The 24,005-nt window shown below is 50.4% G+C and overlaps 1 long non-coding RNA gene across 2 annotated transcripts; it reads left to right on the forward strand.

Moving 5' to 3' along the window:
- The first annotated feature begins 4,983 nt into the window (after window positions 1-4,983).
- Window positions 4,984-17,626, forward strand: LOC111521041. 2 transcript variants are annotated; one of them, XR_002724837.2, is made up of 4 exons: window positions 4,984-5,473; window positions 13,263-13,381; window positions 13,535-13,815; window positions 14,305-17,626. It is a non-coding gene; the product is annotated as an uncharacterized LOC111521041 (long non-coding RNA). The 2 variants fall into 2 exon arrangements; XR_002724838.2 differs by lacking the exon at window positions 13,263-13,381.
- The last annotated feature ends 6,379 nt before the right edge of the window (window positions 17,627-24,005 follow it).

The following is a 24,005-nucleotide window of genomic DNA, read 5'->3' on the forward strand; positions in this document are numbered from 1 at the left end:
ACTGAAGCCCAGAGAAGGAATGGGTATGTCCTGGGGTCTTGTGGCAGGGCACTGGGGGCAGCACCCAGAAAGCCTCCGTCACACTCCTATCTCTTCCTACTTCATCCCCGCCCACAGGAGGCTCCTCCCAGTATGACTCTGGCAGGGTAGCAGCTGGTGTCTGGGCAGAGCTACAGGGAAGAGCTGGGTCTGGTTTGAGAAGCCTCTCTTAATTGGGTCCTGTAGGAAGAACTGTTAACACTGTGAGTTTCCCATCGCTGGAGGTGTGCAAATCGACCCGGATAACAGCCCTTCGTCTGCTTAGAGAATTACAGAGAGGTTCGGGTGGGTGGGAGACCACTTCCCTTCTAGCTCTGTGATTCCACAGGAACCTCGGAGCAATCCTCAGCTCAAGCCTCAGTTTCCTGACTGTAAAATTGCTTTTTGTAATTATCAGAGTGACCTCATTAAAAGGACAGCTTTGTTGATAAAATTCTCCTGCATTTATCCAGTCCACACTTGGCTCCCCAGTGCTAAGAGACAGCTCCAGCCCTCACCGTGGCTTATATATCCTGCAGTCCTGGTCCCCGGGGCCTTCCCTCCCACCCCGTTTCTCCCCCTTCCTCTCTCTGCTGCAACCACAGACTTCCTCTCTGTTGTTCCTCTCCTGCCTCAGGGCATTTGCAGATGCTGTGAGCATTGGATGCCGGGTGGAGGGCTTTCCATAATTTCAGTTTCCCAACAGTCCTATCAGATGAATAGGAGATCCATTTTACAGATGAGGAAACTGAGTCTCCGAGAGCTAAAGACACACAGCTTTTTGTGAATCCACAGGAGTCAGGATTTGAGCTCAGGCCATCTGGAATCTAACACCACTCTTTTCTTCATTCCTTATGTGACTTGTCTTCATTTTCAAAACTTTGCTCAACAGTTGCCTTCTCCAGGAAGCCTTCCCTGACTACCCTCTTCATCCACCTCCCATGACCTTCCTGAGTTTCACCGTTGCTGCACTGCTCACACTGCCTCTCAATTATCTCTCTCGCTCTCTCTCTTTTTTTTCTCAACAGCTTTACTGGGGTGTAACAAACACATGATAAACTGCACATACTCCAGTGTTCGTGTCACTGATCTGCTTTCTGTGGCCGTGGATTAGTTTGCGTTCTCTACAATTTTCTCTAAGTGGAATCATGCGGTGTATTCTTTATTTGGCTTCTTTTCCTCAATATCATGATTTTCAGAGTTACCCACATCCCTGTGACCATTCTCTTTTTTTTTTTTTTATGTATCTGCCCTGTCCCCCTCAGACTGTGAGTTCCATGGGGCAGAGACTTTGTCATATTTACCTCTACGTCCCCAGCACTCAGCACAGGGCTGGGCACACAGGAAGTGCCTAATAAGTGTTGACTGACTGGAAGGAGGATGAGGATGTGCCCAAATGGGGGAAGAGTGGGCGCACTGGCATGGCAGTGAGGAGCCCAAAGCCTGATTAAGAAAAAACAGCCCCGGAATCATCTGGCGGCCTCGCGGCCCTATCAGATAAGCATATCCGATCATCCCCATGGCTGTCTCTGTGGAGCAAAGATCTGGATTGCACAAGGGCTGGGCCTGGGCTGAGGTGGCGCTAGTGGTCCCTTTATCTTGCGTGGGCATCCGGCTCCGTGTTCTAGAACTGCACAGCCCACGTACCCCGGCAGGCGGAGGCCTGGGCCCTGGCAGCGGGTGGGCAGGTGGGCGGCAGGAAGAAGTGGCCGCTCAGCCCTCCCCAAACCAGTCGGACTTCTTTGCAGAGATTTCTGCAGGCGCTTTGGGAGCTGGGTAAGGGAGAGTGGGAGGCAGGAGGAAAAAGCAGGAGGAGGGGAGGAATCATTTAATGAGCAAATATTATAGGGAATTTCCAGTTCATGCCCCATCAGGCTGGGCAGGAACACAGTGGGATTACTCAGGCAGTTTCCAGGTACCAGCCTCGACCTTGAAGGTTCAGTGTGGCTCAGATGCCTCTAGGTCTTCATTGCTGGCTAGAAACCCAACTAGCCAGGGTGAGAAAGTGGCTGTGAGCTACATCCTGAGACAAAGCCTGCAACCAAAGTCGAGTCTAAGCATGTGCTTCCTGCATCAATATTTGCTGAGATGACCTTATTGCCCATTTCCCAGACAGAAAAACTGAGGCTGGGAGTTGTGGCATTGACTGAGGTCACACAGGGGTCAGTGGGGAGTAGGGAGAGCTTAAAAGCCAAGGGCCATTTTGGAGACTCCTTCAACAAGGGCCACATTCTTTCGATAAATACTTATTGAGCACCTACTGTGTGCCACACACCGTGCTTAGCTCTGCAGGTGAAAAAAAAATGGAGGCTGGTCGCGGTGGCTGACACTGGTAATCCTAGCACTTTGGGAGGCCGAGCCGGGCAGATCACAAGGTCAGGAGATCAAGACCATCCTGGCCAACATGGTGAAACCCCGTCTCTACTAAAATACAAAAAATTAGCCGGGAGTGGTGGCGGGCGCCTGTAGTCCCAGCTACTTGGGAGGCTGAGGCAGGAGAATAGCTTGAACCCGGGAGGCGGAGGTTGCAGTGAGCTGAGATCGCACCACTGCACTCCAGCCTGGTGACAGAGCAAGACTCCGTCTGAAGAAAAAAAAAATTGAGTCTTTGGGCAAAAATTGTGCATTGCATCTTATCTACAGATGAACACAATTTTTGAGGTCAGAGATGTTTTGTGGAAAAAAGAAGTTTGGACCAGACTAGCATTTCCCAAATCTATTTTATCATTTATCCATTCTGAGGACACAGATCTGAGGGACACAGAGTCTCTGGGGTATTAATAGGAGTGACAAGGGGGAAAGTGTTCCATCATCCACTGGGTTTGAGAATTCCTGGGTGAATATTTGCCACAGGTGTTCTCAGTCTTAGATGCTCCAAAGAGCTCAATGAGCATCTAGGTGGTTAGTTCCTGTAAGTTACCCTCTGGGATACCTAAGGGAGTTTGTTCACTGTTTTTCTGACTTCATGAGTCCTTGTTGGATGCTGCTTCCTCCAAGGAGCCTTCTCTGAATCCCCAGAAGGACCTGAGTCTCCTTCTGTGAAGGCACCTGCCTGGAGCTCCCTTTGACCTCCAGGGTTGTAGCTGTCTGTTTCCATCACTTGATTGTGAGCTTCTCAAGGTCAGGGACAGCTGTGATTCCCTTCTTGGTTCTGGTATAGAGAACAGAATGGGTGGATGGAGCATTTAATGGGTGAAAGGATGATGACTTCATGGATGGGTGGATAGTCAAATGGATAATTTAATGGCTGGGTACATATGTGGAGATAAGGGAACTGTTTTTGAATGGATACAGTGGATGAAGAAATAGATCAATGAAAGAATAGATGAATCAATGAATGAGATAATTGACAATTGAATTAATGGATTAGTGAACGCATGAATGAAGAAATTAGTGGATAAATGGAGAGATGGATGATGGATGGTTGAATAAATAAATGAGTGCTGGATTTTAAATTGTGTGATGGATGGCGTGGGTGATTTCATGGTTGAATACTGTGAATTATTGATGGATGAATGAATAGATAAATATATAATTAAATGAATGAATTAATACATAAAATGATGGATAACTTAATAGATGGCTAGATGAATAAACAGATAAAGGGATAAATGGGTAGATGGATTGGTGATTCCACGAGTGAATGGATGGGTGTATGAATGGGCAAATGGTTGGATGGATAGATGAAAGAGTGGGTGGATGGATGAGTGAGTGGACAGATGAATGGGTAAATGGATGGATGAGTGTACGGGTGGGTGGGTGGATAGGAGAATGGATAGGTAGATAAATGAATGGATTGGTGGGTAGGAGGGTGGATAACAGAATAGGTGGATGGGTAGGTGGATGGATGGATGGATGGATGGATGGATGGATGGATAGGAGAATGGATAGGTAGAAAAATGAATGGATTGGTGGATGGGAGGGTGGATAATAGAATAGATGGATGAGTAGGTGGATGGATGGATGGATAGATGGATGGATGGATGGATGGATAGATGGATGGATGGTTAGACTGATTGGTGGATGAATAGATGAATGGGTGGATGAGTGGATGGGGAAATAGGATGGAGGAGTGCATGGATGGGTGGAAGAGAGAATGAATGGATGGATAGGTGAGTTGGATGGATATACAGGTGAATGCATGCTATGTCATAAGATTGGAACTGAGGTCAGAAGGCAGGAAAATTCTTGTCTTCCTCCCTGATGCAGCAGTATCAAGTTTTTGAAGTTTGAAAGCTTAGTGAAAGTTTTGAGTCTTATCTCCAGAAAATTGCATATAGACACAAAATGCTAGCAACTTTATGGGAGTGGTGGTCATGGAGCCTAAGAGCCACCTACAGACCCTAGGTAAGGAGTCCCAGTGCAGTGTTATGCATTTCTTTTTACTCTCTGAGCCCTGATCTTGGAGAGGAACCCAGGCCCAGTGGAGTGAAGGCAGCTGAGATGGGGACAGTTTCCTAAAGGAGAAGAGACTTGTGTATTCATTCATTCATTGCGCAACATTGCTGTGACCTTTCTGGATGCCTGGGAGAAAATACCTGGGAGAAGATAAAGGTGCCTCTCATAAATCGCAAGTGTTTGGAGCTTGAAGTCAGACAGTTGCATTTTTAATCTAATCTCTGATATGTACTAGCTGGGTGACCTTGGGAAACTTACTTCACCTCTATGGGCCTTCTCTTCTTCATGCATAAAGTAGGGACAGCAATAATCCCTACCCTATTGGGTTGTGAATATGTAAACAGGTATGTAAAACATATATCCCAGTGCTCAGTGCATAGTAAATGCTCAGTAAATATCAGTTCTTCTTTTTCTTCTTACATGACTACTGCTGTCTTGCATTGGGCCTATGCAAGATGCTGCTGAGCCTGAGATATCCAAGGCATCATCCCGGTCTTTTAAAGTGTCCACAGTCCATCAGGGAACACAGACAAGTAAGCAGAGGATTCCATTCACAGAGGGTTTTGGGGCTGAGACAGGGAATCCTAAGACCTCATGTTCAGGGTCATCTGATCCACAGCATCCATTCCTATTAATATCTCTTTCTAGCAAGTGACTGCAGAGACTGGAAGGCTACACACTACATTTCCCAGCTTCCTTTGCAGCAGGGGTTCTGCCTGCAGGTCCTGCCAGGCAGATGCCTTCCTGTGAGAGTCAGGAAATGGGGGTGGCCTTGTTTTTGCCTGGGCTCTCTTTCTGTTGGTGAGCATGGACATGGGATGGATTTTCTTGCAGCAAACTTGGTGTCTGGGTATCACTCTTGGGGAGTCTAGAGGTAGGGGTGGCGGTGGTGGCTTCCTCATCTCCAGATCGCTGGATGGTGCTGCAATGTGTTCTTAAAGTCTACAGCTCCTCTGTGGCCTCCTGATTCCCCACCATCCTGAGTGGCTGACAGCTCTCCTGAAGGTCCAGTTCTGCTGTGTGGTGCTGGTGCCTCTCCAGCCCTTCCAGCAATGCTGTGAGTGTTCAATTCCCTGTGTTGAATCCTTTCTGCTTAAAATGCCTGGAAAGAATGCTGTCCTCTAAAATCCAAAACAAACACAAAATCTGGAAGGGTTTCTGGTTCCCATAACAGTAGTTTGACTTACACGGGGTGGGAAGCGGGGAACACTGCAGGGCCTCGGCAGGTACCTAAACTAGACTTAGGGCATCAGGGAAGGTTTACAAAGCCCGTGACATGTAAACTGAGTCCTGAAGGGCATATATGGAGTAGTCAGACAAAGAGTTGAGTGGGAAGAACACACCAGGCAGAAGGAACAGCCTGTGCACGGCTGGGCACGGGGGCTCACACCTGTAATCCCAGCACTTTGGGGGGCCAAGGTGGGCAGGTCACCTGAGGTCGCTAGTTTGAGACCAGCCTGGCCAACATGGTGAAACCCCATCTCTACTAAAAATAAAAAAAATTAGCTGGGCTCCAGTACCTGCCCCAGCTACTGGAGAGGCTGAGGCAGGAGAATTGCTTGAACCCGGGAGGTGGAGGTTGCAGTTAGCCAAGATCGTGCCATTGCACTCCAGCCTGGGCAACAGAGCGAGACCCTATCTCAAAAAAAAAAAAAAAAAAAAAAAAAAAAAAGGGGGGGACAGCCTATGCAAAGACTCAGAGATTGGAAAAGACATCGTGGAGAAGTGGGTAGTTCGGGCTGACTGGAACATACAAATTGTAAGGGAGAGGTCAGGGGCTTTAAGGCTTGCCAAGGTGCTACACTTCCTTTGAAAGTGATGGGGAGCTTCTGATAGTAAACAGCAGAAAATAGTAGGAGTCTTTCAGACTCCTGCAGGAGTCTGAATTTGGGGAAGAGGAAGTATTGCAGGGAAAGCAGCGAGACGGCAAGGAACTGCTGTCACCTGGGTGAGAGGTGATGAGATTGACCTGGCATGGCAGCCTCAGAGGAGAGGAGGGTGGATGGATTTGAGGGAGGTTGAGGACGAGACTCCCAGACTTTGGTGATCAATTGGGTTGGAGGCATGGTGGCGGGAGGCATTATGGATGATGCTCGTGTTTCTGGCTTTGGACACTGAACAGTTGTGCAGCCTTCCAAAAGAAGGGAGGCAGACTGAGGGACAGTTTGGGGGAAGTTGCTGAACTTGCTTTGGGCACACTGATTTGGAGGATGCCTGGGGATCATCCAAGAGGAGGCATCTGGGAAGTGTACAGACATGTGGTCAGAGGCTGAGACAACAGATTGGATATGGACAAGGGCCCACGACTTTGGAGAAAATGAGTGAAATATTCATTCAACTAATAGCACAGGGGAGCCTCTATCTGTTCTTGTCTGAATACCTGGCAGTGGGCCAAGGGCCTGGTTGCTTGTTCAATAAGCCAGGAGGAAGCGCTGGAGCAAGCCTTGGAGGGTGGGCTGGGTTCTACCAGGAAGAGATGAGATGAGGGCCCAGTGGTCAAGTGCATGAGGCCTGGGTTTAAGTCCAGCCCCTCTGTGTGTTGATTGTAGGGACCCGGGCCAGATGTTTTCCCTACCTGAGCCTGTTTCCTCATCTGAAAATTGGTCATAAGGGACATGGTGAAGCTTCAAAGTTGTGCTTGTAGAAGTAGGTAGCTTGGAGCATGGAGCAGGGCTTTTGGGGGACAACTTGGGACAGAAAGAGTCACCCACTTCCTGGTGTGGCAGAGCCATGGGGGATGGGAAGACAGAAATTAGGATCTGCCTGAAAAACACATCCACAGCTGTGTCCCATGTGAGAAAGGAGACCTCGGTCCCCGCCCAGGCTCCCTTTCACCCCTCAGCCTGCTGGAGCTGGCGGGCGGGGGAAATCATCTCCATGGAGTGGAGGAGGGGACCAGATGACAGAAACCTTCCCCACGTCCCTTGGAGCTGCTGGAGCTGGGTCCTGGCCACTGTCCCAACCTGTAGCTCCTGACTCGGGGTCAGGCTGAGATTTGCTCCTTCTCTGCCTGCTCCGTTTGGCTACAGAGAACAGAGGCTGCAAACTGGAGGCCTCAGGGGCCCAATCTGGTCCCCACGCCTGTGGGGCTTTCTTCAGCCCACACAGAGTTTTTAAAAAGAATGAAGCCAATATTTGAGAATCTGTGGATATGACACACAAAGCTGTGTTTTGACTCCCTCTGGAAAATCAGGGCATGGAGCGTCTGACCTTATTGGGCCCCGTTCTCTAGGGACTACCATCAGCCAGAGCTGAGAGGTGACTGTCTTCAAACAAGGCATGTACCCCAGTCCCCACCACTCCCTCTTGTCTCTCTGATGCTGAGGCCAAGGAATAGTAGCTATTTATCACCTTACGCCAGCCCACTCTGTTCATTTTAAATTCCTGCCTGGTCCCTGGTGACACTGTTTTCAACCCCAGAGGCAGTCTCTTTTTCCTCTAAAACCACGAAGACTTTGGCCCTGGTTCTAGGCCTGAATCGGCTTCCCAAGATCCCCAGTCTCTGAGCTCCTCAGGGTCATGGTTTACCTTTCCCTCTGCCCCACAAGGCCCAGCACACCCCCCTCCGCAGGACAATGATGAGCTGAGACTTGGCTGGTGTTGGGGGACCGGCTGGGCCTGTGGGAGGCAGACCCACATCTGCTCTGAGATGTGTCAGCTGGGCCTGGTCACACTCTCTGCGGCTCATCCCTGAGGCATGTGGAACCAGGCGCTGTTCTCGTGGCCCAGCCAGGGTGGTGGGCGGGGCCAGGCCCAGGACATGGTGTATGTCAAGGCCACGCACAACAGGCCTGATGTTCCAGCCGCAAACACGTTGGTTGGAAAGAGGAAAGGAGGAGGGAGAGGCAGAGCTGCTTTAACAGAAAGTACCCAAAATAGAGAGGCAGAAAGAGCCGAACTCACACTCTAAGTTGCTGTGTGACCTTGGGCACATCACCTCACCTCTCTGAGCCTCTAGCTTAAGATGGAACCAAGGACAGACCCCAGCTTGCAGCCTTGTGGGCATATTCAGTGGTATAGTGGCTGATGTGGGGCCTAATGCCTAGAGGGGCAGCCTGGAATGGAGACAAAAATCACAGACTTTGGGGCCAGATGAGGTTGCCACTTGTGAGCTGGGTGACCCTGGGCAGGTCACTTCTCCATCTGCATCCCCAGAGAAGGTCCTCACCAAGTTATTCTGCCAAAAAAAAAAAAAAAAAAAAAAAGAATCCATTCACTGAACAAATATTTATTGGGCAATTCCTGTGGGTCAGGCGCTGGGGACATGGCAGGACATAGGACGGTCAAAGGTCTTTGCCCCCATGGAGTTCACACTTGTGGAGAGAGCAGGCAATACACAAGATAAATAAGCTGCATATTGCATTTGAGAAGATCCGTGCTAGGGAGAGAAATGAAGCAGGAAAAGGAGATGGGATTTCAATGGGCGAGGCAGGGACAGCCTGGTGAGCAGGTGACAGCTGACAGTGATCTGTAGGAGATGAGGGAGGGAGCTGCGGGGAGGGGAGAGTGTTCTAGGCAGTGGGAACGATGCACAGGCCCTGAGTGGGGGCTGTGGCTGTTGTGTTTGGGGTGTAGCAAAGAGGCCAGTGTGTGGAGCAGAGTGAGTGAAGGAGAGAGACTAGGAGGACGTGAGGCCCAAGAGGCTGTTACAGGGGGCAGATCCTGCAGGACCACGTGGGCTGTTTAAGGACTTTGGTTTTTTCTCTGCAGGAGGGTGGGAGTCATGGAGTGTTCTGAACACAGAAGGGACGTGGTCTGACTTCAGTTTTCATGGATTCCTCTGGCTGCGGGTGGAGAATGGGCTGGAGGGGCCAGGACAGAGGCAGGGGGCATAGTGGGGAGGTGATGGCAATAGTCCACCCTCTGTTTAGTGATCCTGGTCCTTCCCTGCTCTAAAGCCTTCCTGACTTCGCATCACCTCTGAACAAAGCTCAAACTCCTTGGCATGACATTCAAGGCCCCCTTACCTAACTCTACCTGCTCCCCGTCCCAGCTCCTCACTCTCCACCGCATCCCAACCAGATATCCTTCCTTCCCTGCTCCACATGCTGTCCACCTTTGCTTGTGCTGTTTCCTCTGCCAGGAATGTCCTTCCTGTCCCCCTTTGTGACCCAGCTCATGTGAGGCTCAGTCCTACCAAGTTAGGAGATAGAAAAGCAAGGAAGAGAGGAAAGCCCGTTCCTGGGGAGGGTCGGGGAGGGCCAGGTTTCGGCTCCCCTCTTCTTCCTGGAATTCATCCTCCAGGGCCTCCGCAGCTGAGGGCAGGCTCAGGAGCTGGGAGTGGGGCTGTAGCCCACAGGACCATGCTGTGTGACCTTGGGCAAGTCACACACCCTCTCTGGGCCTTGGCTTTTCTGCTGTGTAAAATGGGGAGGATCCTGGAGCTCCTCATGGTGGTTCTGTGCACTCAAGGGCTGTGGCAACTGTGGAATAACAGCATCCTGGGGAAGACATAACTGCACTGCCTTGCCCAGCCACGCCAGGCCAGCTCAGGGCGGCCCTGAGCTGATGCTAGGGGTAGCTTGTGGGAGGGGTGCCCTCTGAAACCCTGAGCATCTCCAGTTCAGTCACCCTGAGTGACCTGAGCAGCCAGGCAGCCTGGTTTCAAATCCCAGCTCTGCCACTTCGTAGCTGTGTGATCTGGGCAAGTAATGGAACCCAGCTGGGCCTTGGTCTCTCACCTGTGACATGGAAAGAGTAAAAGTGCTCTCCTCCTGGGGAGCTCAGAGAAGCCGGTGCGCTCCTATAAATACCATGCTCAGTGCGCGGAGGAAGCGGCTTATCAAGACCAGCTAGCATTATTATTATTATCACCACTGTCATTTCCTGGCTTTGTGGCCTCAGGCATCACTTGCTTCCCTGTGCCTCAGTTTCCTCCTCTGTGAGATGGGGTAATAGTCCCACCTTCGAAGAGTTGCCATGAGGATTGAGCCTGTTTGTTTGTTTGTTTGTTTATTTGAGACAGGGTCTCACTCTGTTGCCCAGGCTGGAGTGTGGTGGCAAGGTCTCGGCTCACTGCAACCTCTGCCTCCCAGGTTCAAGCGATTCTCCCACCTCAGCCTTCCAGGTAGCTGGGACTACAGGCGTGCACCACCACACCCAGCTAATTTTTGTATTTTTAGTAGAGACGGCGTTTCACCATGTTGGCCAGGCTGGTCTCAAACTCCTGACCTCAAGTGATCTACCCGCCTCGGCCTCCCAAAGTGCTGGGATTATAGGCGCTAGCCACCGTGCCTGGCCTCACTGTAATTTCTTAAGAAAAACATTTCAAATGCAGAATTTATTTTATTCACTACCATAAGTCATCACTGATGTTTGAATAGTTCCTGTGAAATCCTTTGTTGTTCCTCTAGTCAAACAAATGCTTATTTGGTTTAATCTGACTTAACAAATTAATGAGATGAGGAAGAAAATTCCAGGCCTCGGGACATTTGCTGCAGCCCAACCGGGCACCAAGAGACACATGTCCTTCTAATGAAGAGTGGAGGAAGATCAACACGATCCTTATTTATACTTCAAGTCATTATGACTGTGCAGCTGGGTGACCTTGGGCAAGTCTCTTCCCTTCTCAGACCCTCAGTCTCTTCTTTCCTGAAATAAGTGTGATAGCTTCCTACCTGCCCTGTCTGGCTCACAGGATTATGGTCTGGCTCCAGGACATCACGGCTATCATTTATGAAGTCCCTCCTGTATGCAAAGTCCCTCTTCTTGACCACCGTCTCTTTCCAGGAGGAAACTGCTTGTTTTCAGGACAGGACAGTGAGCCTAGGGAGGTGGCAGAGGATGCTGCCCAGGGAGGGGAGGAAGTGGGGGGCTGGGGCTGGTTGGGCTGACGCAGCTGTGATGTCAGAGACCGGCCACAGGCAGCCGGCCCAGTGCTAACTGTGCGCTCTCTGCTGGTCTGGCCTGGCGCCTGCCCCCTCCTCCCCCGCCACCCCCCTTAACCCCTTCCCGGCCTCCTCTTCCCAGACGGCCATCCCCCAGGCCCAGCCTTGCCCACAAGATTCCCAGATTTCACAACTGGGGCTGGCGCTGAATCATGTACAGTAAGTCCGGGGAGAGAAACTCCCGGCTGCCTGGCGTCCCCAGGACAGGACCGCTGCCAAGCCTTCCCTCCCTCCCAGGGGCCCACCGGCAGCCAGGGATCATCCCCTCTGGGCCCCTGACCAGCTAGGGGGTGATGGGCGGGACACACAACCTCTCTTGGCTGTGCCAGGGATCGAGGGACTGTGCGATTTCCAGGAACCTTCAGGCTCTGGAGGGATGGGGACAGGCCAGGGTGGTGGGAGGGGGGTCGAAGTGGCCTTTTATTCAACCACAGCCTGCCACCAAATCACTGGTGACCTGGAGCAGTCCCTAACTGTAACTCTAAGTTACAGTTTCCTTATCTGGAAAGTGGGGATAATCACAGCCCTGACCTCACAGGTCGCTGGAAGGACTCTGAGACGATCTGGGTACGGTGCTTACCGCAGGAAGCGCCCAATAAATATTATTATTATTGTTGTGACGTTGAGCTGCTCATGACACGCTTTAAGACGCTGGAGAAATCATCCAGTTCTTTGGATGACGTCTCCCCTGAAACACCCACCCCTCCCGCTGTGATACAAATTACGTCTTATCTTTCCAAAACTTCTTCAGTACATCAGCAAACATTTATTGAGCACCACTGTGTTCCGTGCCTGCTACCAGGTCCTGGAGATACAGCAGTGAACAAAACAGAAAGACATTTAAAAGCCGTCTGTTCTCGTGAAGCCTGTATTCTAGCTGAGGAGAACAGACATTTGAGGTCATTTCAGTGAGCGAGCAGGGCTCCAAAGGAAATAAAGCAGAAGGTGAGATGGAGAGAGCCTGGGAGGTCCTCTCTGAGGGGGTGACATTTGAACAGAAGCCCCAACAAAGAGGAGAAGCCCACATGCAAAGGCAGGGGGTGGGAAATGGTGCTCCCGGCAGAGGGAACTGCAGGTGCTAAGGCCAGGCTGTAGGATCCTCTCGTTGAAGGCTCAGCAAGGGCAGTGGCTGGAGCAGAGGGAGTGAATGAGGGGTGGGAGGTGAGCTTAGCAGCGCCTCCACCCTGGAGCAGCTCTCCTAATGCCAGGCTCTTCCTGAAAGTGGCCACCTGGTGTCTGACTTGTACCTGTGGAGGCAGCTACCTGACAAGGGCCCGGCTGCTTCCCACCTAGGGTCCCAAGGCCCTGGAGCTGCCCACTCACAGTATAAAGCCTCATTCCCAGGAACCCCATGGAGGGCCAGGCTCCCCGGCCCCTGCCCTGTGCTCAGGCTGCCACTGGGACTCCCCCGTCCCTCCCGGAGGGTGTGAGCCCTCCCTGCCTCTCAGCGGCTTGGAGTGTGGGCATCTGCATCTCGGAGTCTCAGTGTGCCCACCTGTGAGATGGGCACCATGTTGCCTCAGGGAGGGAGTAAAAGGAGGAAGGGAACTCTGACCTCAGTATCTGTGCCCTGAACCCTGGAAGAAGGAAAACATCCGGGACTCACTGGGGACCAGGCTGTACGTTCACAGCTGGAGGCAGAGATCAGGCGTGTGTATGTGTGTGTGTGCATCTGTGTGCATCTGTGTGTGTGTGCGTGTGTGTGTGTGCACGTATGGTGTGGGGGAAACGGGGTGGCATCAAGACCCAGGAGCCACAAGAGTGAGAAAAAGGTAAGGGGTGGGCTTCTGGGGACAGGGGGCAGTCAGAGCCTGGTTCTGGGGCCCAAGTGGGGATTGGGGCAGGGGGAACAAGAGGCGCGCCCTCCCTCCCAGGGTCCCAGTGGCCACCAGGGATCATTTCCTGGGATGTTTTAAAAATCATTTATTTCTAGAAAAGTCTTTCATCATTTTCCTTCAGGTCACGGAGGCTGAGATGGCTGACGGCGCAGGTGGCTGTGGGCTGATGTGTCACTTTTGACCTCAAACGGAGGCAGCAGGGGGACGAAGTGGCCGCGAGGCACAGTATCTGGCATATGTGTGAGAAACAGCCACAGTGCCGGGGGTGGGGCCAGGTTCTCGCCCTGCACCGCCAGGGTCTGAACGTGTCTCCCAAAGGTCATGTGGGCCTTTAAGAGGTGGTTGGGTCCTGAAGGTTCTGCCCTTATGAATGGATTCGTGTCATTATTGCAGGAGTGGCTTCATGATGGAGAGAGTGGATTTGTCACAAAAGTGAGTCTGGCCATTCCTTGCTGTCTCACATGCCACCTCTTGCCATGGGATGCCCTCGCCATGGGATGACAGCAAGAAGGCCCTTGCTTGAGTGAGCCCCTCCATCTTTGGCTCTCCGGCCTCCAGGACTGTTGGAAATACATCTCTGATCTTTGTAAATTACCCAGGCTGTGGTACTCTGTTATCGCAACACAAAACAGACTCAAGACACCACTACATGGATGAAGAAATAGGCCCAAGAGGTGAGGAGTGTTGTCCAGGTCTTCTGGTCAGAGGAGCGGCAGGATGGGATTTGAACCCTAGGACTGTGTGGCTTGTGACCACTCCTAGCTTCAGCCTTGCCTGGTGCTGGGTGGCTTGAGGCCAGGACGAGGGTCAGATGTTTGGGCACACTGGGCCCTACCCACTTGGAAAGAGGCTGGCCTGGGGTTGAATCAGAACCAGAAGTGACTCAGGCTAGGACCCCTCTGCACCCTCCCTCAGGCCATGGGTAATTAATTACCTGCCCAGGTTAATAGCGCCCACTTTCCGCCACCTTTCATCAAGGCTCCTGGAGCTGCCAGGCAGTAATTAACCCTTACAGCACCCCTCTGAAGTCAGCACTGAGGCAGACATGTGATGAAACCCTTTTTTTACGAGTAGGTAAACTGAGGCAGAACCCATTGCAGCCTGGGAGCCTGTTGTTTCCCCGTGACTCAGCAGCTCAATCTGTCTCTGCTTTCTTCCCACAGGAAGCACCAGCTGGCCCAGATGCTTCTCATCTTTAAAGCTCAGCTGCAGGCTGGAGACCTGGAAGGCCCTCACAGCACCTGCTGTCACCCTCTCACCTCATGAAGGCACAGGAACTTGGGTTTGGAGCCGATGAAAAGGGCTGGAATCTGACTCTGCTCTGTGACCCTGAGCAAGTCACTGCCCCTCTCTGGTCTTCAGTTTCCTCCTTGGTAACACAGAATGATTTCTACCTACCGCTTGGGTTTGTTGACCTGAATCTACAAAGGCAATCAAATTGCCTTTGCTTCTTGCTGCAGCCACACTGGCCCCTTGACGGTTCCTTGAACACACAAGCCCTTGCCCACCTCAGGGCCTTTGCACGTGCAGTGCCAGATGCCTGGAATGCCCTTCCTTCCCATCTCCCCATGGCCGGCTCATTCTCGTCTTTCTTGGCTCAAATGTTACCTCCCCAACCTAGATAGCACCTCTGCCACCTCTTCACCCTGTCTGACTCTTCTTCCAGCACTTCTGGAGGTATCTTGCTATTTATCTTGGTTGTATCTTTTTCAGCTCCATGAGGGCAGGAAATTTTGTCTGTTTCATTCACAATGTGTTCCCAGAGCTCCGCACAGTATCAGGCACACACTAGGTGCTTAAGAAACAACTGCTTCCTCTACCTCTTCCCCTGCTAGCCCCAAGTTCAGCTAACTGGCTGTGTGACCCTGGGGATTGCTTTTCACCTGTCTGGTCCCTTATTCTCCCTTGTGGACAAACGATGGCCTGGGCATGAGTTTCTTCAAGGACTCAGGTAGCAGTGAAATCCCTGGGACCCCAGCTTCATTATTTCCCCAGGCAATGAGGTAGAGAGCAAGAAGGCAGGTGAGCAAGGACCAGCCTCCGCCACGCAGACACCCTCTTTCCGGCTTCTCTGTCCTCCCACTTTGCCCTGGGTTTGTGGACTTACTCTGGGCAGATCTCCATGACCAACCACCCCCTCCCTTGGCATGTCTGTCAGCACCCTTGGGGGAAAGAATTCGGAAAGGGGAGGGAGAAAAAGAAAGCAGGGTGCGAGAGGATGGTTCCCACACCTGTGTAAATAATTTGTCATCTTAAAATGCTCAAGTATGCTCACCTTTAATGCCTGGTTCTTGGGCTTGTTTTCCTTGGCAAAGCCCCTACAGGAGTGGAATTTCGGCCGAAGGGAGCCCAATTGTCATCTTCTAAGCATGTTCCCAGGCCGGGGGCCGGGGAAGGCTCTGGCTGATGCTCCATTTCCGTCCCCAGAAGTGCTGGAACGTTCCTGGGATCTAGGGAGCAGCCTCCAGTCCTGGAAGCTGTCCCAGATTTCTGGAACGTTGGAATTCAAACGGCCTCCTGCCCATTTTCCGGAGGAGGAACATGAGACCCAGAGAGGGGAAGGGGTTGGCCTGAGGTCATACGATGTGCAGAGGCAAGCTAGAGTTTGCCGGGAGAAAGTGCGGGTGTATGGACAAGTCAGCATCTATCTCCCATTTTCAGGTAACAGCACCTCGACTTCCTACTGAACAACCTTCTCTTCCCTCTTCTCAGTCCATGAGGAGGGGGGTGCCCAGAGGCCTCTGTCTCCAGGGGTGGACATGTGACCAGGTCTTGCTCTAGTGATTGGTCCAGGGATGAGCACATGACTGAGCCTGCCCAATGAAACTTGATCCTGGGACTTTAGAGCTGGCCATGATTTGTGAAGGAGATGCCATTTTTCATTGGATGGACAGTGAGCAAGTGAACGCTTAGAGCAAAAAGAGGACAAAACAAGGGAAAAGCCTGCCTGGGAGGAAGCAGCACAGAGCTGGACAGGCTTTGAACTCCTAGATCCCACCGTACCTGAAATTAAGCGCCTTCAACTTTCCAGTTATGTGAGCCACTGCCTTTCTCATTTTTGGCTGAAAACAGTTGGGACTGGCTTTCTGTCCCTTCCATACAGAAGGTGCTGACTGACCCCTGCCCCATGGGAGAAGAGATTCCAGGCAGAGGAAATAGTGTGTATAGACACCCCAAAGCGAATGCCAAGCGGGGCACTCGTGTGCCAAGGAGAAGGAGGAGGAGGCACCTGGGAGCTGAGCTTAAGAGTTAGTCAGGTGGTCGAGGTGGGAGAAGAGGGTATCTTTAGCAGAGGAAACAACCAATGCAAAAGCTTGGAGGGGTGACTAGTTAGTAAAGATCAACTATGTGCTGAGCTCGTGTTGGGTGGCAAGGGACACAGACGAAAAGGGCACAGTGGAATCCAGCTGCTCCTCACCTGCCCCAACACAGTGCAAGCTTGTTTGCTTTTGGGGCCAAACCTGGACACCTCTGTGTCCTTCCCCTGGCAGAGTGCTGTCTCAGACTCTCCGGCATCTCCTGGTTTGGTGACGTGCATCATGGGGAACACACAAGATTATTTTATAGGCTACACAGACAAAGCGTAAAATCACCTCAGGTCACATAGTGAGAGTTATTCTCCCTGCAAATTCTTTACAGTCTTTCCTTTATATCCAAGAGAGTCTCTGTTTGGTGCTAACCTGCCTCTAAGACCTAATATTTGCTAATCTCCCTTTGTGAAAAAGAGAGCAGGTCTCAGGCTCATTCATGTATCTAGCTAGACTTTTCAAAATGTCCCATAGAGCTGCAGCACATATGAACGAAGTGTTCAGCTTGTCCCAGGCCTGTAATCGGCACCCCAGTGAGCAGACTGGACATCCCCACCCCAGAGAGAGCTGCCCTCTCTCCCCTCCACTCATGTTCCCTCTAGGGATGCCACGATCCCAACTTGTATCACCACAGATGAGTTTCACATGTTTTTGAATTTTACATCTCATATGTTTTCTGTTTCTATACGAGTTTGCCTTTTCTAGAATTCCATATAAGTGGAATTCAATAATGTATTATCTCAATTTGAGTCTGTTTTTTTTTTTTTTTCCTGCTCAGCATGATGCTTTTGAGATGCATATATGCTGTTGTGTGTATCTGTAGATGGTTCTTCTTTATTGCAGAATAGTGTTCCAGGGTATGGATGTACCAAAGCTTGTTCATCCATTCACCAGCTGAGGGATATTTGGACTGCTTCCAGTTTTTAGCCATTATAAATAAAGCCATTAGGCACATTTGCAAACAGGTTTTTATGTGAACATAAAGTTTTGTTTATCTTGGGTAAATTTCTAGGAGTGGAATTGCTGGGCCAGGTGGCCAAGTGTATGTTTCACTTTTTCAGAAACCGCTGAGCTGTTTTCCAAGGTGTCTGTAACATTTTTCATCCCTACCAGGAATGTATGAAAGTGTCAGTTGCTTCTCACCAACACTTGGTGTTGTTAGGTTTTTTTGTGTGTATGTGTGTTTTACTTTTAGTCATTCAAATAGGTGATAATAGTATCTCATTGTGGTGTTAGTTTGCATTTCCCTAATGACTAATGATGTTGAACATCTTTGTATGTGTTTCTTTGCCATCTGTATATTTTCTTTGGTGTAGTATCTGTTCAAACTTTATGTCCGTTAAAAAAAAAAAAACAATTGTTTTCTTCTTAATATATTTGGAGAGTTCTTTATATATATTCTGGATACTAGTCAAGCCTTTGTCAAATATGTGATTTGCAAATATTTTCTCCTGTTCTGTGGCTTGTCTTTTTATTCTTTCAATAGGTAGACTTTAATAACATGGTTTTGTTTTCTTTGTAAGTATTTTTCTGGTTATCTTTGATTTGTGGCATGTATTCTTTGGTTTTTCAATTCTAGTGATAACACCAAATGTTTTCTTTTAAAATGAATTTATTTAAGTAAAAAAGTCAATAAATTTGAAGAAACACATTAAATAAGGAAGAGTAGAAGTGGAGAGTAGACAGCATAAAAATCGTGAAGACAGTTTCCAATTTGCATAACCAAAGTGCGAGCAGCTCCGATTTGTTCATCAACAAATCCTGATGGAGCCCCCACTGTCCACCAGGCTCTGAGCCAGGTGCTGGGGACACAGCACCAAACGAGACAGTTGTTTCTGCTCTTTTAATGCTGGTTTTTCTCCAGTGAGTCTCTCTTCATCTTTCAAAAGCCAATTTGAATGACCCTTCCTTCGTCCAGACCTTCCCTGGAATGTTTGTCACACTCTACTGCAACTTTCTATTTCTGTATCTCCCAGGCAAGGGGCACGTTGGGCAGCCTCTGGTAGGGTTGCAGAGAGCTTGGTGCATAGATACTTCAATAAATAGCCTCTCACAGAGTACAAGCTATGATGAGGTGCTGAAGACCAGTTGCTGATTCAATTGGTTGAAACTAGCCAGGTCTACCCTGATGAAGGGGCCTGAGGACCCTCCCTGCTGCAATCTGGCTGACCCCATGCAAACCAAGGTCTCTCCCCTTGGCCTCCCCTCCCACAGATAAAGACACCAAGAGAAAAAGCCTCCCAAACCCACTGCCTTCAGCCTCTGCTATTTGCTTCCCATCCAGTGCCCATGGATGCCTTTCCTGCAAGGCTCAGTATTCACACAAACACTTACCAGGCGTCTTTGCTCTGACCTGCCCCAGGCCCACGACCTTCACCTTGGCCTCTAACCACCCTTCCCCTGTTTCTCCACTCCAGCACACCAGCCACCGTCTGCCCCTGCACCATGCCCAGCTCACTCCCACACCTGGGCTTTTGCACTAGCTCTTCCCTCATTCATTGCCTTCTCTAGCTCTTCACGTTCAGGTCTGAACTTCACTGACCCTCCTCAGAGGCCCTCTTGGCTATGCTATCAAAGCCGTCTGTCCTTTTTTTTTTTTTTTTTTTTTTGAGACAGGGTCTCGCTCTGTCACCCAGGCTGGAGTGCGGTGGTATAATCATAGTCCACTGCAGCCTCCATCCCCCAGGCTCAAGTGACCCTCCTGCCTCAGCCTCCTGAATAGCTGAGACTATAGGTGTGTGCCACCATGCCCAGCAATTTTTTCTTTTTAAAGTAGGGATAAGGTCTCAGTATGTGGCTCAGGCTGGTCTCAAAATTCTGAGCTCAAACAATCCTCCCACCTCGGCCCTCCAAGTGCTGGGATTACAGGAGTGAGTCACTGTGCTCAGACACCCCATGTATTTTTGATCCCTTCATTCTGTTTCTTTCCTTTGTAGCATGGAATGCTCTCATTTCTGAGTTTATTTTTGTGTTTGTTTCTCGTCTGTGTCTCCTGCTGGAGTGGCAGTTCCATGAGTGATTTGAGTCTATCCTTCTCTCCATCTCCCCAGTGCCCAGCACAGTGCTCAGCACACAGTAGGTACTCAATCAGAATTTGTTGAATCAATGAGAGAATGAATGAGTGAGGTCGTGAGCTCTCCCTTCTCCAGATGCACTCATGGCAAAGTTGAACCCATCTATCTGCCCATGAGTCAGGCTAGTTATCCTGTGGGCCCCTCCTGGGTGGGTACTGAGGGCTGCCCACTGGGTCCAGCCAGGCCTGTGTCTTGTCAGCTGCCCAGGCTAAGGGACTTTCCACTGTCCTTGGAGTTGGCCTGTGGAAAGTTGTTCTCAGGACCTCGTGAGCCCGGGGCCATGGATGGGGCTAGAGGTAGCTGCAAGGTACAGGGACCCCAGCGTGAAATTCCATCAGTTAACACTGTAAGTGAGGCTTTCCAGCTCCCTTTTGTCCTCCCTGTGATGCCAAGGGGAGGGAGAAACTCCACGTGGGGCTTGTGTGTCTTGAACACCTTCCTACCACCTGCTTTTTCTTCAGAAGAAACAGAGCAGATCCCAAGTACAAGCCATCATCAGCAATGGTAGCTGGTTTTGTTCCACTTTTTTGTATATTTCACAATTGTCTTCCATTTGCAGCAAGTGCCTTAGATTGGGAGCCTACGAGCAGATCCCTAACAGAATAATATGAAGGCAAGTAGCCTATTTGGGAGATGCCTCCAGAAAGCACTGGTAGGGAAGTGAGATCAGGGAGGAAGGGATGCCAATCTCAAGAGCGCTACCAAGTCAGTAACCACTTAGGCAACTGGGCTCGATCTTGCTGTGGCATGCTGGGAGCCCATGTAGTAATGGAGTTAGCCCCCCTAGGGGAGGGGATCTGGTGGCCAGGGAGCTGGGGAAGCGACAGGACGACTCAGGTCATGCCTGTCATTGGTTGACAGCTGCCACTTGGAGTGTTAGTTCCCAGCACATCCAGCCTGCTGGATGAGCAGAGCTCACAGGTGAAGGGGGCAGGTGCTGTCTGTGTTCACCAGAGAAAAGGGAGAGGGGGTATGGGCAGGGCACAGACAACAAAGGCCTCACAGTCAACACTGGTTCCTCATTTAAAGCCAGGATAAAACAAGTTCCTTTAAAATTAAATTTTAGCAAACATTTAAAAAGTGAATTGATGGGAAGAGTAGGTAATTCTGGCAGGTGAAATGTAAACATGGCAAAATGCTGCTAGTTTTCAAGGCATCCAAAGCCCTTAATAGGCAAACAGGTATTCTTCATGACCCACAAGAATGGCGTGTTTTGGGCGGTGACAACATTCCCCCTCTCCTCCCAGCATGCCAGACTCATGCCCACTCCTAACACTGCCCAGGACCCCTGGGAGTCCTGGAAATGGACCATGAGGCTTGGAGGCAGAAGCCCTGTATGACTTCGGGTTTGCCCCTTAACATCTCTGGGCCTGTCTGTTAAAAGGGGATGTTCTCAAGTCACGTAAAAGAGTAAATGTGCAAAAATAGTCAAAGCAATGCTGAAAGAAGAACTAAGAGAGAGGACTTGTTCATTCAGACATTAGAATATATGACAAAGGCATAGGAAATAAAACAGTTTGGTATTGGCATATAAGTGGAGAAATACATCATGGGAACAGAAGAGCATCCAGGAATTAACCCGGTTATCACCTGTACTACCTGCACTCATGGATGTGAAAGGATTTAGGAAAGGGGAGGCATTGGCGGGCATGGGATTCTCTGGATTATGTCTGGGCTGATGAAGAAGCTTCCAACAGACTCCCCACCTGCAGCCCCTCCCCTCTAACCTACCAGCTATGGCACCAGGGACACTCACTCTCATGAGCTGCACTTACCCCCGCTCTGCTCTGGAAATATCAGAGCCTCCCACGCAAGATGCATTAGATCACAGTTGTCACCATTCCTCCTTTTGCAATTCTCTTTGATGCTTCTGATTAACCCAAGGAGAAAGTCTCAGGTGGGCGTGGCTGGACTTGAACACCTCTCCCACGTTTGCTTGTCTCCCTTTATGAGGCAGAGCAGACCTTAAGCTCAGAGCCTTCACCAGGCAGCAGAATGCAGCTAGGATTTGGTAACGTTCTTTTGTGATTGTTGTTTTAAGGTTACTTTCTACTTATAGAAATGAAAAGTTGTTTCCTCTTTCTGATAGTAACACAAATTTTCCTTTAAAAATAATTTTTTTCTGATCCATATTACAATGAGAATGAACCTCCAAAACATGATGCTAACTGAAAAAAGCCAGACACAGAGGTCTTTTTATTTGGTGAGACAGGCTTTTGCTCTGTTGCCCAGGCTGGAGTGCAGTGGTGTGATCTCAGCTCACTGCAACCTCTGCCTCCCAGGCTTAATGATTCTCTCACCTCAGCCTCCCCAGTAGCCAGTACTACAGGTGTGTGCCACCACACCTGGCTAATTTTTGTATTTTTCATAGAGTCAGGGTCTCCCTATTTTGCACAGGCTGGGCTCAAACTCCTGGGCTGAAGTAATCCTTCTGCCTCAGTCTCCCAAAGTGCTGGGACTACAGGCGTGGGCCACCATGCCTAGTCAGAAGGTCACATATTGTATGATTCCATTTCCAGGAAATCTCCAAAATAGGTACATCCATTGAGACCAATGAAGAATGGTGGTTGTTAGGCGATTGGGAGCAACTGCTTAATGGTCATAGAGTCTCCTTTTGCGGTGATGAAAATGTTTTGTGGTTAGCTAGAGGTGATGGTTGCAGAATACAATACTAAAATGCCACTGAAATGTTTACTTTAAAATACTTAATATGATGTTATGTGAACTTTGTCTCAGTAAGTTATTTTTTAAAAAAACCAACTGAGTAAACTGAAAAATCAATTTACTTAAGAAAAGGTATGAATGGCTTCAAAGATGGCTTTTTTTTTTTTTTTTTTTTTTTTTGAGATGGAGTCCTGCTCTGTCTCCCAGGCTGGAGTGCAGTGGTGCAGTCTCGGCTCACTGCAAGTTCTGCCTCCCGGGTTCACACCATTCTCCTGCCTCAGCCTCTCGAGTAGCTGGGACTACAGGCGCCCGCCACCACGCCCGGCTAATTTTTTGTATTTTTAGTAGAGACGGGGTTTCACTGTGTTAGCCAGGATGGTCTTGATCTTCTGACCTCGTGATCCGCCTGTGTCGGCCTCCCAAAGTGCTGGGATTACAGGCGTGAGCTTAAAGATGGCTTTTAAGTGAGGTGTGGGAGACACTGGCTAAGGGGATGAGTCTCACCACCACACATTGGCTCATACCTTGCCCAGGCCTGGAAGATCCTCTGCTCACTGATGGAATCCTATGCAACCCTGGGAACCCAGCTCGAGCCTCACCTCTGCAGGAAGCCCTCCCTGATTACACAGGTGGTCAGGTGGGGTCAGTCCTGTAGCCCTTCAGACCCGGGTGTGAATCCCAGTCTTGCCACTTACTAGTGGGAGGAGTCTCTTAACTTAGACATACTGTTTGACTAAGAGGGCCTCAGTTTCCTTATCTGGAAAATGGGGGCTTATGATAGTTCTTATCTCACTAAGTTGAGCTCCTACATAGAAAGTTTTAGGACAGAACCTGGGGAGATGAAGCTGCCCGTAATTCACACTCCAGTCTGGCACTGATCACATCACAGTTGCATTCCTTTTCCTCCTGTCTCCCACACTGTGGGTAAGGGCTCAGCCTTTGTTATCTCTGTATCATGTTGCTGTACAGAAGTCATGCACAGTAGGCCCCCAAGAGGGGCGGATTAGCTGACCTGCAAAGGAACTCCCAGAATTCCACCTCTTATCTCACCTCCACAGTCCCCACCCTAGTCCAGACCCTGCATGGCTTACCTGGACTATTGCGGTCTCCTCCTCCCTGGTTTCCTGGCTTCTGTCCTGAATCCTCCACCTCCAATCCATTCCCCACATGCAGCCAGAGAGATCCCGTGAGAACCTAAGTCAGATCTTGTCCCTTCTCTGCCCAGAAACTTCCCACAGCTCTCACCTTGCTTAGAGAAAAAGCCAAAGAAAGGCCTTCCCATGGCTCATCCACCGTGGGACATGCCCCAGCCCTTCTCTGCCCTCTCTTCCTCCTCCCCCAGCCCTCGTCCCTACGACAGTCTCCTTGTTGCTCCGACACTCCAGGTTCCACCTCAGAACTTTTGCATCTGCCATTCTGGTTTCCTGGAGCACTTTACCCCACATTACCCCACACGGCCCGCTGCTCACTTCCTCACCTCCTCCAGGCCTCTGCTCAAATAGCACCTGCTAGGGAAGCTTCCCCCTGCTTCCCAGGTTTTGCTGGACTCCGAAGCTCTTTTCTTCCCAGAGGCAAAGCCCTTGGCTGGGGTCCTGGGCCCAGCCTGGTGACTCAGGTGGAGAAGATGCTCCCAGGCCTCCCGCTGGATTTGGGGCCCAGGGTCAGCCATGGGGGTAGGCGGTACCTAGGCTGTACCTGGCGCAGAGGCCTCTGCCTTCCCCTGCCGTGGGAGGCAGCCCTGCCCTGCATACACGGGCTTCCAGGCTGCGGGTGGGAAAGCCCCACATCCTCCTCTGCTTACCTGACTCGGGCTGACTC

This window comes from Piliocolobus tephrosceles, chromosome 20 (assembly GCF_002776525.5).
Source record: "Piliocolobus tephrosceles isolate RC106 chromosome 20, ASM277652v3, whole genome shotgun sequence".
Taxonomy (NCBI): domain Eukaryota; kingdom Metazoa; phylum Chordata; class Mammalia; order Primates; family Cercopithecidae; genus Piliocolobus; species Piliocolobus tephrosceles.